Source organism: Arachis ipaensis, chromosome B9 (assembly GCF_059453495.1).
Source record: "Arachis ipaensis isolate K30076 ecotype BB chromosome B9, ASM5945349v1, whole genome shotgun sequence".
In the NCBI taxonomy this organism is placed as follows: domain Eukaryota; kingdom Viridiplantae; phylum Streptophyta; class Magnoliopsida; order Fabales; family Fabaceae; genus Arachis; species Arachis ipaensis.
The window spans coordinates 62,192,569-62,207,975 of NC_142444.1; positions in this window are offsets into that span (position 1 = coordinate 62,192,569).

Here is a 15,407-nt window from a genome sequence, read left to right on the forward strand (position 1 = left end):
CAAATAGCCTTACCTTTTATCTTCCATTGTTAGCCAATGTTTCACTTAACCCACTTTGTTCTTTAAGTTAGCACATTACAAGCCTTAAAAGCGAAAAAAATAAATGTCCTTAATTTGGATCTTTGATTAGCTTAGACTAGTGAGTGTGTGTATCATTCAAGTGTGGGAAAACTTGGGACATTGGTTGAGGTAAAAGTGTATTTTGAGTTTTTCATTGAAAATATTGAGAATTGGGTACATACTCACGTGTTAATTAAATGTAAAACCATATGCATTGATGCTCTTGTATATATATTTTAGTTTGAAAAGAAAAAAATGAGAAAAATAAAAGAAAAAAAATAGAAAAGAAAAAGAAAGAAAAAGAAAAGCAATAAAAGGGGACAAAATGCCCCAAGGAGAAGTTCAGTAATAATCAATGCATACGAGTTGTGATAAAAAAGAGAATGCATGAGTGTGTCAAAAGTGAAGAATGGGTAGTTAGTTTAGATTTGAAATTGTATAGGTTGTCATAGGTTAGGTGGAAAGTTTAAGTTGATCAAAGATTCAAACTTCTAGTTCACTTGACCATATGCATCCTACCTTGACCCTAGCCCCATTAAAACCTTATGAAAAGTCCTCATGATATTTGTATGCATGCATGAAATAATTTTTTACTGTTAGATGAAAAACAAATCTTGAAAAGCATGATTAGAGGAGAATTGAGTGAATCAACCCCATACACTTGAGTGACTAGAGTGGATACACATCCGGTGAGGGTTCGATTACTCAATTACATGTTTTCACCTAGGATCATCACTTTTCTTGCAAGTTTTTAAAACCTTTAATAACTCAATTCAATTGTGGGTTTGATTTGATTGCTATTGCTTCAGCCCTCATGTGCATATATGCTTTCTTGGAAGTTGATTTATTTTGACCAAGTAGTTGTATTCATTTAGATAGATTGCATTTAGATAGTTGCATATAGTTTCTTTGCATTGAATAAATGATAAAACCCCTTGCCTCTTTCTTGATTTAGCATGAGGACATGCTTGGTTTAAGTGTGGGGAGATTTAATGCACCACTATTTCATGGTATATTTTGTGCTTAATTTAGGGGATTTTATCAACTTTTTTCACATTTATTCAATGAAATGGCATGGTTTAATAACTTTTTCCTAATTTGTGCTTAAGAGTGAAAACATGCTTTTTAGGCTCTTAATTTGCTAGTTTTAATTCACCTTTGATTCCACTAGATGCCTTGATGTGTTTGTTAGTGAATTCAGGTTGAAAAGGAAAGGAATGGATCAAAGGAGTGAAGAGAAAAGCATGCAAAGTGGAGAACTCATGGAAAATCAAGGATTGGGAGTGCATACATCGACGCGTACGTGTGGATATGAAGTCGCTTGGCAACGCGTACGCGTGACATGACGCGTATGCGTGACCTATGCGTACACGTCGTAGCTCGCACGTGACCTCATTAAAGAGAAAACGCTGGGGGCTATTTTTGAGCTTTCCAGGCCCAAATCCAACTGATTCCAGAGACTATTTCATGCAGAAATCAAGAGGGGTCAAGGAGGGAAGCACATAGTTGAGTTTTCACCATGGTTAAGCTAGTTTCTAGAGAGAGAAGCTCTCTCTTCTCTCTAGAAATAGGTTAGATGTAGATTAGGATTTCTTTAGATCTAGGTTTAATTTATGCTTTGATTTACTTTTCCTTTCTAATTTCTTATTCCTTTACCTTTGCTTTCCTAGTTAGTATTTTACTTTTTGTATTTATTTACTTTGTTGTTGATGCACTATTGTTTCTTCTATTTTTCTTTAATGCAATTTATGTTTGATTTCCTTTATTGTCTAACTGCTTTGTTGTTGTTAATTTCTTGCAATTGGTAGTTGTAGATTTACATTTCTTGCAATTTTGTCTTGCTTTTTTTTATGCCTTCCAAGCGTTTGACAAAATGCTTGGAAGGATGTTAGAGTAGATTTTTGTGTTCTTGGCTTGGGATGGTAACTTAGGTGAACTTGAGTAAATAATGTCCAAGTGATTGATAATTAATGTCCATTGACTCTAGCTTCCACTAAGTTCATTAGTGAGGTGGCTAGGACTTATGGATTAGGATTAATGTAGCTCATTTTACTTTCCTTTACTTGTTAAAGGATGACTTAATGGGATTGATACTTGCAATTATCATGTTGTGGTTAGTAACAAGGATAAAGATTCTTAACCATCAACCCTTGCTAAGATCATTTTACCATTTGAGTTTCATTTAATTCCTTGCCATTTATTTTTCTTGTCTTTTATTCAAAATCCCAAAATATACTTGTCCCATAACCAATAACAAGAACACTTCCCTGCAATTCCTTGAGAGGTGACCCGAGGTTTAAATACTTCGGTTATTTTTATTGGAGTTTGTACTTGTGACGACCAAATTTTTGATTGAGGATTGTTTGCTGGTTTAGAAACTATACTTACAACAAGAATTTATTTGTGAAATTCTATACTATCAAAATTTCCCTTCATCAAGGCACCTTGGTTGGCGTCTGGAACTTCTACAGCGAAGTGGATTCATTTTGGGGTTTTACTTTTGGTCTTTTGCTATATGTGTATAGATTCTCCTCATATATATACTTGTATTATTTTGCACCTATTAGAGATTTATGGAGAATCAGGATTGATTATATATGTATTTTGGGTTCTGGGTTAAGTATATATATGTATGTAAATATTCTCCGGCTAGCTTTAGCTTCGCAAGATGAGTCAGGAGCTTGTTATCTTATATTCTTGGCCCTCTGCTCTTACTTTTTATATATATGTTTGTGAACTCCAGTTTTCTTCGTACGCAAGTAATCTCTTTCCTAAGCGTTGCGCTTTTATTTTTGCGATTTTGTTCTTACCTATTCTTCAAGGCTCCTAGTATAGTACATTCTTTCAACTATTATATATATTTATATTTTATTTTGGAGGTCGTAGCACCTCGCCACCTCAGTTTTACATACTAGATGTAAAGCTCTGTATTGTAGGGTGTTACATTATGGTATTAGAGCAGTTCGTTCCTATAGAGCCTGAAAGATGGACTGACTATGCTTCCGGGCATACTCTGAGTGTCTATACATGCTGATTAGGATATCTAACTGATATATGAGCATGCATTTGGAACTTTGAAGCACTATACTTGTGATATTGAGACTGATCATCTTGATATCACTTGTTTGGTGTGAACAGGGACCAGATGGCGACTCGTGAACACGGTCGCGGTCGAGGGAAAGATAGGGCTAGTAACTTAAAACCTGAGACAGCTGAGAATAATCCTGTAAACTTTATGACTACCCTGGAGAACATGGCTGCTCCTATGCAGGCTACGGCTGCGGCATTGGGGAATCAAGCCGGTAATGGGAATGGTGATGACAGAGGAAATGGGCCAATGACCTTAGCAACCTTCCTGAAGATAAACCCGCCCATTTTTAGAGGGACAACGAACCCTACAGAGGTAGATAACTTGTTTCAGGCAATAGAACGGGCATTACAAGCACAACAAGTTCCTAAAAGTCAACGTGTTGAGTTTGCAACTTATCAGTTAACGGGTGAAGCTCAGTATTGGTGGCAGGGTACGCGACGCCTGCTCCCCACACTTAAACCAAGCATGTCCTCATGCTATGAATAAAGAAGGACAAGAAAAAGGGTATGAACATTTATTCAATGCAAAGAGACTATATGCTCCTATCTACATGCATGCAACTAAATGCAAGATGATTCTACCTACTAGGTCAAAAGCAAATCAATCTCCAAGAGCATGTATGAACAAGTAGGGCTAAGATCATATGATGATTCATGAATCCTACCAATTCAAATATCAGAATGAAGTTCAAATAGACTTGCAAGAAGAAAGCTCATGAAAGCCAGGAGCAAGGAATTGAGCATCAAACCCTCACCGGAAGTGTATCCGCTCTAATCGCTCAAGTGTATAGGGTCAATCACTCAATTCTATTCTAATCATGCTTTTCATGATTTATTTTTCATCTAACAATTAACAATTATTCAATGCATGCATACATTCATCATGAGGTCTTATTCATAGGTTGTAATGGGGCTAGAGTAAAGGTAGGGATGCATATGGTCAAGTGAGCTTGGAATTTGAATCTTTGATTAACCTAAGCTCTCACCAAACACATATAACAACCTATACAATTCTAATACACAACCTAGCTACCCATGATTCCCACTTTTTTACATACTCATGCATTCTCTTTAATTCACATCCCATATGCATTGTTATTATTACTTTACTTTGGGGCATTTTTGTCCCCTTTTTATTGCATTTTTTTTAATTTTTTAAATATATATATATTTTTTTGTTTCTTTTTTTTTCTATATTTTTTTTCTACATTTTTTTTTCACACATTTTTTTCCAAAAGTATATACAAACGTATCAATGCATATGGTTTTACATATTTAATGCATAAGCATGTACCCAATTCCCAAAAATCTTCAACAAAAATACAAAAACACACTTTTTTCTCAACCAATGTCTCAAGTTTTCCATACCCAAATGATACACACCCTCACTAGCCTAAGCTAATCAAAAATCCAAATTAAGGGATATTTATTGGTTTTCACTTAGGGGCAGTGATGTGCTAAAATTAAGAACAAAAGGGATTAAATAGGCTCAAATTTGGCTAACAATGGTTGATGAAAGGTAGGCTATTTGGGTAAGTGAGCTAAATGAAATGATGCCCTCAATAATATAAATGCATGTATACATGGAATAATGGACATAAAGAATCAAGCAAACTAAAGATTACAATCATAGAAAGAGAATAATGCACACAAGAATGAAAAATAAGTGGTTATAAGATGTAACCACACAATTAGGCTCAAAACTCACATGCTTGTGTTCTTAGCTCAAAAACAATGTTCCAAAATAAATCCTTCAAGCAAGTTCAACAAAAATTTTTTCGAATTGGTAGGGTGCCCTAAAACAAAATTTTTTTTTCTTGGAAAAGAAATCATCACCCTAACCAAGTAGTCCTAACATAAAAAGAAGTAGTAAAATATGTACAAATTCTAACTAACATGCAACCTATCATGCAATGTAACAACTAATTTAACAAAGACAAAAATTGAAAAATTGGTGTTGAAAAAGAAAATTGTTACCCATGGATATCGGTCGGACGACCTCCCTACACTTAGAAATTTGCACCGTCCTTGGTGCATGGAAAGAAGAGCAAGGTGGATGGGTTGCTACAATTGATGAGCTCCTTCAAAAGGTTGTGCGAGTGAACTTGTTTGTTGCCCCATTAGAAGCTTTTCTATTCCTTTCCTTCTTGGTGGCCAACCTAAAAGGAAAGAAAAAGAAACAAAATTAAGCCAACAACAAAGATAGCAAAGCAAGTAGAACATAGGCGGGGGCTAATGCCAAATAAAAGTAAGGTTCTCACTACATGTTAGCTACGCATGTAAGTGAGAGAGCAATATAGGTAAGGGCATATCAACTAATACTTGATGCAAGAGAAAAGTTAAAGCATAAGTGAATAACATGAAGAGCATGTCGAGCATCAAGTTCAAACAATAAAGAGTGGGTCATGAAAGACATGTAAGCTCATATCAATGCACAAAGGATACAAGGATCATCAAGGTTAAGCATTGAATTAGAAATTTCATTACCCATCAATATCAAACAAGTCTAGAAACACCAAGATTAACCAAGAAATTCTCAACAATTGCGTAGGAAAATGCAACACCATTATTAAAATAAGAAACTTAAGAAAGAGAATAAAAATAAGCTATAAAAACAAAATTAAAATGCGATGAATAAAGGTATGCATATGCAATAAACAAAAGAAAATGAAAGGTGAGAAAAAAACTCTTTTTTTTTAAAAAATTTTTTTAGAGATATAAAGGAAGATGAGAAAAGAAGAAAGGTAGAAAGAAAGAAGAAGGAAAGAAATGGAAAAAAGAGAAGAAAAGAAGATGGTTGATGCAGGGCAAGCCACGCATGTGCGTCAGTGACGCGTGAGCATAGAATGGTGAAATGGGTGCAACGCGTACGCGTCAAGCACGCGTGCGCATCAATGGGTTATCTAGAGAGCGACGCGTATGCGTGAGGTGCGCGTATGCATGAGAAGCCTTGCGCAAAAGGCGCAGTGTGCGCGCTGTTCACGTAACTCTCAGGAAAATGGCTTGGTGGTGAAAATATGCAATCCATGCGTATGCGTGCATGACCCGTGCTCGTGGATGGTTGAAAATGCTTGGGTCACGCGTACGCGTGAAGCACGCGTACGTGTGGATTGGTGCTTTGTTTTTTTTCAAAATTTTTCATGTTTTTGCACCAAACCAAGCTTTCTAACCCTCCAAACAACTACCAAAACACCATAAAACCTTATTCAATATACTAAACTACCAACTAAACTCAATAAATCAATAAAAACATGAAATTAAGCTAATTTTACCAATTTTTACAAAAGAGAAAAAGGAAAGATTTTACCATGGTGGGGTGTCTCTTACCTAGCAATTTTAGTTAAAGTCCTTAAGTTGGACCATTGATGGGGTCCTTGCTATGGTGGCTTATGCTTGAATCCATCCTTGAATTCCCACCAATGCTTGCATTTCCAATAGCCTCCGAGATCCCAAATTAGGCGCACAAGGCCTTCAAGTAAGCTTAGGTAGATGACAAGGCCCCAAGAGTTTTGATTGTGGAAATAAATTCCGGGGTCTCAAACTTTGTTCTTGCACCCATCTTCTTGTTGACTACCATAGTTAAGTCTGGGTGACAAGGCTTGTGAATTCTCAATTAAGCATCCAAACATTCTCCTAGACCCATGCAATTTGGTTCTACACCAACCATTGCTATTCAACTTTGAGCATGAAACCATCATGAACTTAGAGTGATGTTTTCAACCACTACACAACTCTCTCTTACTCTTAACTCCACAAAGAGCACTAAGTTGATCATCATTTTCAATCAAACCATATTCAAGTGAGAAATTAAAGCTTAGGGATAACAATTTTACCCACTTGAATGTTGTGAAGGATGGTGACTTAGGAAGGAAAACCTCCCCACACTTAGCCAATGTGAGATCCATTCCCTTGTGCTCCTCCTTTGCATCTTCCACCTCTTTGCAAGCTTCTCAATTTCAATTCCTTGCTCACCAACTTCTTCTATACACCCTTCATTGCTCAAACCGTATGTTGGAGGTTGTGCACAATCCTCCTTGTCATCAATTTCATAACACAATGAGGGAGTAAAAGACACATTGGTTGGTGTGGACGCATCTTCGACGATAGAGCTTGCTTCTTGCTCAACCTCTTCCTTTTAGTAGCTTTCTTCCAATTCAATCTCTTCTTCATTGCTTACCAAGGGTATGGGAGGTGAGGTGTCTTCTTCTTTAATCTCCATGTCAAGCCCAATGAGAGAGGATTCAATTGTACATAAGAATTCATCAATGATTGAATTCATCTCTTGATCAACCTCTTCAAAGTTTTTCACTATGATATGCCTTGGAGGTTGTACACCCTCCTCAACATCAATATCAAGCTTCTTGAAAGAGGGCTCTCTAATTCTACATTCCCATGGACTTTCAACATCTCCTAGGTCTTCAACCACTCTTTCCGGCTCAATTATCTTAACTTCCTTCCCTTTGTGAAAATTCTTGCTTCAACTCCTCTTCTTCACCTTGAAGCTCCAAACTCACTCCCTCACTAAGTTCCTTGGTTGCTTCTCCACATTCAACAATGGAAGTTCCTTGATTGCGCGAGCTTAGATAGGATGAGTACAAGTTGCTAACGGCTTCCGCCACGATGGCAATCTTGGCTTCTATCTCCTTGAACTCCTTTTCTGTCCCCTCTTGTTTCCTTTGGATATGAGAGTTAAGATCTCCTAGTTCTAGCATGAGGGCTTCATTGGGGGGCGATGGTGGAAGAGAGGGTTCATTGTTTGAGGGGAAGGCGTTGTAGTTGGAAGGTGGTTCATATTGATAAGGGTATAGAGATAGTGTATATAGAGGTGGTTCTTGGGAGTAGTTGTGTTGGAATTGTGGTGGTTCTATGTATGGTTCATTTGGCTCATAAGGTGGTTGGTAGGGTGGATAAGGATTAGGGTCATAATGAGGTGTTTGGTGATATGGGACTTGTGAGTAAGGTGGTTCAAAATTATGTTGAGGAGGTGGCTCATAGGTATGTGGTGGTGGTTGTTGACAATCACAATAAGGGTCACCACATCTATTAGATTGATATGCATTAGGATTAGAATTATACCCATAAGAAACCGGAGGTTGTTGTTGCCAATAAGGTTGATCAATCCCTTGAGGCTCCTCCCATCTTTGATTGTTCCATCCTTGATGCATGTTACCATTGTAGTTCCCATTTTCTACAACATAATTTGAGCCAAACTCATAGCCGAAGTGAGGATGAGAATTCATAATAGCAAAGAGAAAATAAAAACAAAAGCTAACAAGAACAAGAAAGTAAAGTCTACACTAGCAAAAACTAACAAACAAGTAAGAGACACACATATTTACATATGAACAATAGCTAATAACATAACACCATTGCAACTCCCCGGCAACGGCGCTATTTTGATGAGTGAATTCTTTGATGGTATAGAATTTCTCAAAATTAATTCTCGTTGCAAGTATAGTTCTACACCAACAAACAATCCTCCCAATAAAAAATATTGGTTGTCACAAGTACAAACTCCAATAAGAATTAACCGAAGTATTTAAACTCTGGGTCGTCTCACAAGGAATTGCAATGAAGTGGGTAATTATTGGCTATGAAGGAGCAAGGGGTTTGATTGATAAGAAGGCAAGAAATTTAAATGACAAAAAGAGTAAATCAAGCAATTACAGAAAGCAACCAATAAAGAGAGACATTCATGGCAAGGTTTGAGATCATAGGCTTTCTATCCTAGTTATTAATAATAACAATACTTAACAAGAATATATCTTATTTCATCATCCCCAATGTTGGAAAAAGGTGTGAGTTATCTTCCATTAGAGAAAGTCAAACAAGACTAGTTAATCTCAAGTCAAAAATCCTAATCAACTCACTAATTGAATTAGCAAGAGATTAGAGTCATTGAAAATGATATTAACTAACAACTCCAGATCACCAATCTAAATTGGGTATTAATGATTCAAGATTGCACAATTACTCTTCCCAAGCCAAGAATGGTCAAAATCTACTCTAAAGTCCAACCAAGCATTTTGTCAAACACTTGGAAGGCATAAAAGGAAAGCATAGTAAAAATGCAAGAATAATAAATCTACCAACTACCAATTGTAAGGAAACTAAATCAACAACTCAAATCATCAATAAAAGAACATCAAACATTAATTTTCATCAAATGTAAACAAAATCCAACATGAATATTCATAAACATAAAAGAGACATAAAAGTAAAATTGACAAGAGAACTAAGAAGAATAGAGTAGTAGAAACAAGAAATTGTAAAAGAAACAAGATGAATTCAAGAAATCATGCCTAGATCTAATATGCAAATACCCTAGGAACCCTAATTCTAGAGAGAAGAGAGAGCTTCTCTCTCTAGAAACTAACCTACATGATGCTAAGCTACAAACGATTGCTCCCCCCTTGCCCAAGCTTGAATTCTGCATGAAATAGCATCAGAAATGAGTTGGATTGGGTCCAAAATGCTTCAGAAATTGCCCCCAGCGATTTCACCTTTAGTGGGACACGTGCAGCATCGGTATGTACGTGTGTCCCTAAACGCGAAGCAACTCTGGAAAATTTTATATCATTTTGAAGCCCCGGATGTTAGCTTTCCAACGCAACTAGAACCGCCTCATTTGGACCTCTGTAGCTCAAGTTATGGTCGATTGAGTGCGAAGAGATCAGGCTTGACAGCTTTGCGATTTCTTCATTTCTTCATGAGTTCTCCTACTTTGCATGCTTTTCCTTCATTCCTTCATTCCAATCTTTGCCTTCTAAACCTGGAATCACTTAACAAACATATCAAGGCATCAAATGGAATTAAAGTGAGTCAAATTTAGCTATTTTAAGGCCTAAAAAGCATGTTTTCACACTTAAGCACAAATTTAGGGAGAATTACAAAATCATGCTATTTTATTGAATAAATGTGAGAAAAGTTGAAAAAATCTCCCAAATTAAGTACAAGATAAACCACAAAATTGGGGTTTATCACCTGCTACAGCAAGACAATGTTACAATACCTTGGAATGCCTTTCAGTTGGAATTCTACAAAAAGTACTTCCCCAATTCAGTCAGGACGGCTAAGAAACTTGAATTGTTGCAACTGAAGCAGGGTCAAATGTCTGTAGCCAAATACACAAAAAAGTTTGAGGAATTATGTCGATTCTCCAAGATTTGTTAAGGTGCTCCAGGAGACTTTGAGGAATGGAAATGCATCAAATACGAAGGGGGACTTCGGAGTGATATACTGAGTTTAGTGGGTCCGATGGAGATCAGAGTTTTTTCAGACTTGGTAAACAAGAGTAGAGTCACGGAAAATTATTTGAAGAAGGCTTCTATGGAAAGGAATGATAGCCGGGAATTCCACCTAAGAGACTACAATCAGAATTTGGCACCAATGGGCCAAGAATTCAAGTGAAGAGGGAAAGAAACAAGGGATACTTCGGAGGAGCTGTGATGATTCGGATTTTTGATGGTTTAGAATTCACAAATGAATTCTCGTTGCAAGTATAGTTTCTAAACCAATCAATAATCCTTTCATACAAAATTTTGTTTGTCACAAGTAACAAACCCCTAAAATTATAAACCGAAGTATTTAAACCCCGGGTCGTCTCTCAAAGGAATTGCAGGGTAGTGTCCTTGTTATTGGTTATGAAAAGTAAATGACAATGGAAATAAACTAACAACTAGAAAAGGTCTTGGCAAGGGTTGGTGGTCAAGGATCTCTATCCTTATCACTAACCACAACATGAGAATTGGCATGGATCAATCCCATTAAGTCATCCTCTAACTAGGTAAAGGAAAGTCAAATGAGCTATATCAATTCAATTCCATAAGTCCTAGTTCTCCACCAATTCAATTAGTGAGATCTAGCGTTAATGGCTCCCAATCATCAATTACTTGGACATTAGTAACTCAAGAGTTCCTAAGTTACCTTCCCAAGCCAAGAGCACTAAAATCTACACTAACATCTTCTCAAGAATTTTGACATACACTTGGAAGGCAAAAGAATAAAGCATAGTAATTCAACAACAAGAATGAATTCTAACAACAACTAATGGCAAAGAATTAACAACAACAATCAAAGAAAACAAGATCTACATGAATTACCTCAAATTGTATCAAAAGAAAATAAAAGAAGGAAGAGTGCATCAACAACAAAGTAAACAATTACAAGAATAAATACAAAATTAGAGAGAGGAAGAGTAGAGGAACAAGAAATCGTAAAGGAAATGTAAATCAAAGCTTCAATTCAATCAAGATTTAAGAAGAGAGATTAACCTAAACCTAATCCTAATTCTAATCATAGAGAGAAGTGAGAGCTTCTCTCTCTAAAACTAAACTAAACTAATCCTAATGTGTAAAAAATGAGTCAAAGATGCATTCCCCTTCAATCCTTGGTCCTTTTAAGCATTTTGGCGCCAAAGTTGGGTGCAAATTGGGCCCCACAGCTCTCAGAAATCCCTGGGCAAGTTTTCCATTTAAAAATCACGTGCGGCCACCGACGCGTACGCATACAGTGCGCGTGTGCGTCCCTTGAGTTTTCGCGATCCACGCGTGCGCGCGTACAGTGCGCGTGCGCGTCGATGAAGATTTCCAAATCTTTAGCTTTTTCATGTGTTCTCCACTTTGCATGCTTTCCTCTTCACTCCTTTAATCCATTCATAGCCTTTTCAATCTGAAATCAATATCAAACAAATCAAGGTATCTAGTGGAATTAAAGGTGAATTAAAATTAACTAATTAAGGGCCTAGAAAGCATGTTTTCACACTTAAGCACAAGCTGGGAGACAATCATAGAATCATGTTATTTCATTGAATAAATGTGAGGAAAGGTTATAAAATCTCCTAAATTAAGTACAAGATAAACCCTACAAATGGGGTTTATCAAGCTAACATGTCTGAAATGTGGTTGCTGTCATCTGGACAGGCCGTGCTGCTTTGGATTTGGCATATGTTAGAAGTGTGGTCTACCAGGGCAAGTATCCAGGAATTGTCCGCAAGGAAATACTCAAGATGGGGGATGATCAAATCAGCAGGATTGAGGTAATTGCGAAATTGATAGCCAAAACCTAAATTGTAATATGTGATTTTAAAACACCGTATTTATTTATAGCCTGCGTCAAGGATGAGGATGTAAGATTGAAAGTGTCAAGCTTAGTATTAATCTTAGGACTTGGTTGAAGGGAGTAATGAAAGAATAATCTATTCGACCGAGTGCTACCCTGTGGAGAACACCCATTTTATTAGTAGAATGGGAAGACCATAGTAGTAGACTGTATGGGAGAGGGATAGTACTGGCGAATCTTCATGACTCGATCTAGCTTTCCTTGTGTAACCTACAACGGAATTTGGTTTTGGATTCCTTTTTCCCTCGAACAACGAATGGTTTATCCTCTAAATTCTAACCCCTTTACGTGCACATATTTATATTTGAATCTTGCCATCTAGGGGTGAGCCTGAGCTTGTTTTGATATAAATAAATGATTCTTGAGTCTTGGAAGTTTGCTGAAGGTTGGGGGCCTTAATTATCGCCGATCGTATTGTCTGAAATTACATTGGCATGCTAGGATGCACCGTGTGTGTGGATGCCTGAATGCAAAGAAAACTTTCGAATCTTGAGAGGAAGATTAATCTCTGTACCAGTACTCATGATACTTGAACCTAATAAGCCATTTGAAATTACTACAAAGTATTATCGAAGGGTTTAAGATGCATGTGGAGGCAACATTGTAAAGTGGTGACAAGCACCCTCACTAAGAAGACCCTGAGTGTTGTTGGAAGATGATTAAGGAGAAGGAACGTAAGATTGTAATCTAAAGCTGGGTGTTGAGGTAGCAGCTAGAGCTATCAGACTGAATCGATTGCAAATTCCAAGGAGTTGTAAGGCCAAGAGTTTGGGAAGTGCAATAAGAGGATAAAGAGTTAATAAGAATGTTGAAGTATGTTGAACAAGGGAATCAAGCGTCTTAGGTTCTGAACTGATAGCCGAAAATAATGAGGAAAGATTAAGCAAATTTGAGTTGAGATTATAACTGCGTAAAGCCAATAGATAAGTTATACGAATAAGAAAGGAGAAGGCTTAGATAGTTTGAAGAAGGAAGATACGCGTTCTTAAAAGCTACTTCAACGAACTAGAATCGGTGAGCCATCAAAACTAGGGAATTAAAACCTAGGTGTATTAAACCGTTTAAAGTATTAAGACAGATTATGGGCGGGTGAGGTATCCAGCAGCTTTTTCCACTGTATCTTTTGAACCTGCACGACATATCCAGATTCCACCACGCCGGCAGTATGCCTCTGCAGTAAACCACAGTTTACGGTCTGAGTTAATCTAAATGAAAAGGAGAGTTGACGTATTGAGTAACTTCGGTTGAGGTTGACAATACCAGTGTAAGCAACTAGGCAGAAGAGTAGTATCAATAATAAAGATTGCTTGGAATCAGGTTGAAATCGAAGGACACACTTGGAAACTCGAATTGGATATGCGGAAAGACTACCCACACCTCTTTTCAAGTAACTAAATTTAATTTTTGAGGACAAAATTCTTAATTAGGTGGGTAGGTTTTAAACCCCACAAAATTAGCGAATAATTACTCAATAAACTAGTTTTTAATAAAAGAAATTGAAAATCTAAATTTTATAGTTTAATTGGATAGAGCTAATTAAAATAAGAATTTTGACACTAATTTTAAAGAATTTGACTCAAAATTAAGCCAAACGGGCTAAACAGGGTGGACCGTGCCCAAATGGGCCCAAACCCACATACATTACCTATACTTAAAAGCCAAAATTCAGCCTCCCTCCCTTTCATTTTGGCATCAACGTTGAATTGAAGAGAGGTGTGAGGTGAGGGTTTCATATTCCACTTCCAACTTCAATCCTCCGTAACTTTCAATCCGGAGCTCCAATTGACGAGCTTTTTGTGGCCACACGTTCGTCTCGGAGTCCTCTTCATTTCTATTCAAACAAATTGGTAAGAATCCTTGTGATTTGCACCCAATTTCCTTTCCCCTTTTTGTTCAGGTTTTTGTGTGTATTTAGAGTGATTTTGATTATTTTGGTGGTTTAGGTGTAATCTAACCTTGGATAATTGTTGGATTATATTCCAATCATCAATGGGTGAGGTAAGAAAACTCTAAACCCTTGTTGTTTTTCTAGTTTTGTGTACCTTAGTGCTAATTTAGTGAATTGTGTGAATTAGATTGAATTTATGTTAATTTGGAGTTTGAGTTGGTAAATTGGAGCTCTTGGAACAACCCTTGGTGGCTGGAATCATTGAGTTGATTAGGAATCTTGAAGCTTGAATTTGGTGGTTTTGAGCTTTGGGGAGAAATCGGCCGAGGTATGGTTTAGCTTTCTCGTATTTAATATGTAATGTCTTGTGAAAATTTAGGCTAGACGACCTAGGATAAGTTGGATTAAGAATGTTGGATTTGATTGGTAGTTTAGTTGACAATGTATGTTTAATTTGTTAAGGCATGATAAATTCATTGGTTTTGTGACATGAATATAGTTGATGATGGTGGAAAGATAATATTTGAAGTGTATGATGTTGTAGGTATTGATGAGTATGTATATTGTTATATTGAACTTGAATTGTTGGATATGATCATGATGATGTATATCAAAGATGTTGTGTTAAGCATGGGTTGTTGGATTGAAAACTTGATGGGGATGGTAAATTAGTGTATTGAGGAATGATGTGTATAGTTGAGTTTGGTTTTGAGCCACTATGGTAAGATTTGGTATGTTTGAATGGGGTTCGGGATGAAATATTTTGGAAGTTGAGGTTTGGCAAAATTCTGCATAATATATTTTCTGGCAGCAGATTCGGATGCTTTTTGGGAATGATCTAACCATCACAACTGGATGAAATTAATTTTTCTTTAATCCTTGTGATGTGTATATCAATCCTACAAAATTTGGTTAAAGTTTAATGGTTGGATTAGAAGATATAAAGTTTTGAAGTTTGTTACTTTAAGGCTGATTTTCTGCCGCTGCATAATCAAACTAGCAACTTTCCAAGCTTATATCTCCGAATCCTGACCATAATTTTGAGTAGGACTAAAAAGACATTGGTTCTGGGACTATTTTCTTGTTTGTGTAGAAATTTCATACTTTCATAAATTGGTTTGAAGAAGTTGTGCTAGTTTTAAAAATAGAGTTCTTAGCTGTTTTGATAGCGAAACTAGTTTTTAAAAGCAAACTTTTAATCAGTACAACTCTTTCCAAAAAAATGATTTTTCTATGGGAATTTGACTGA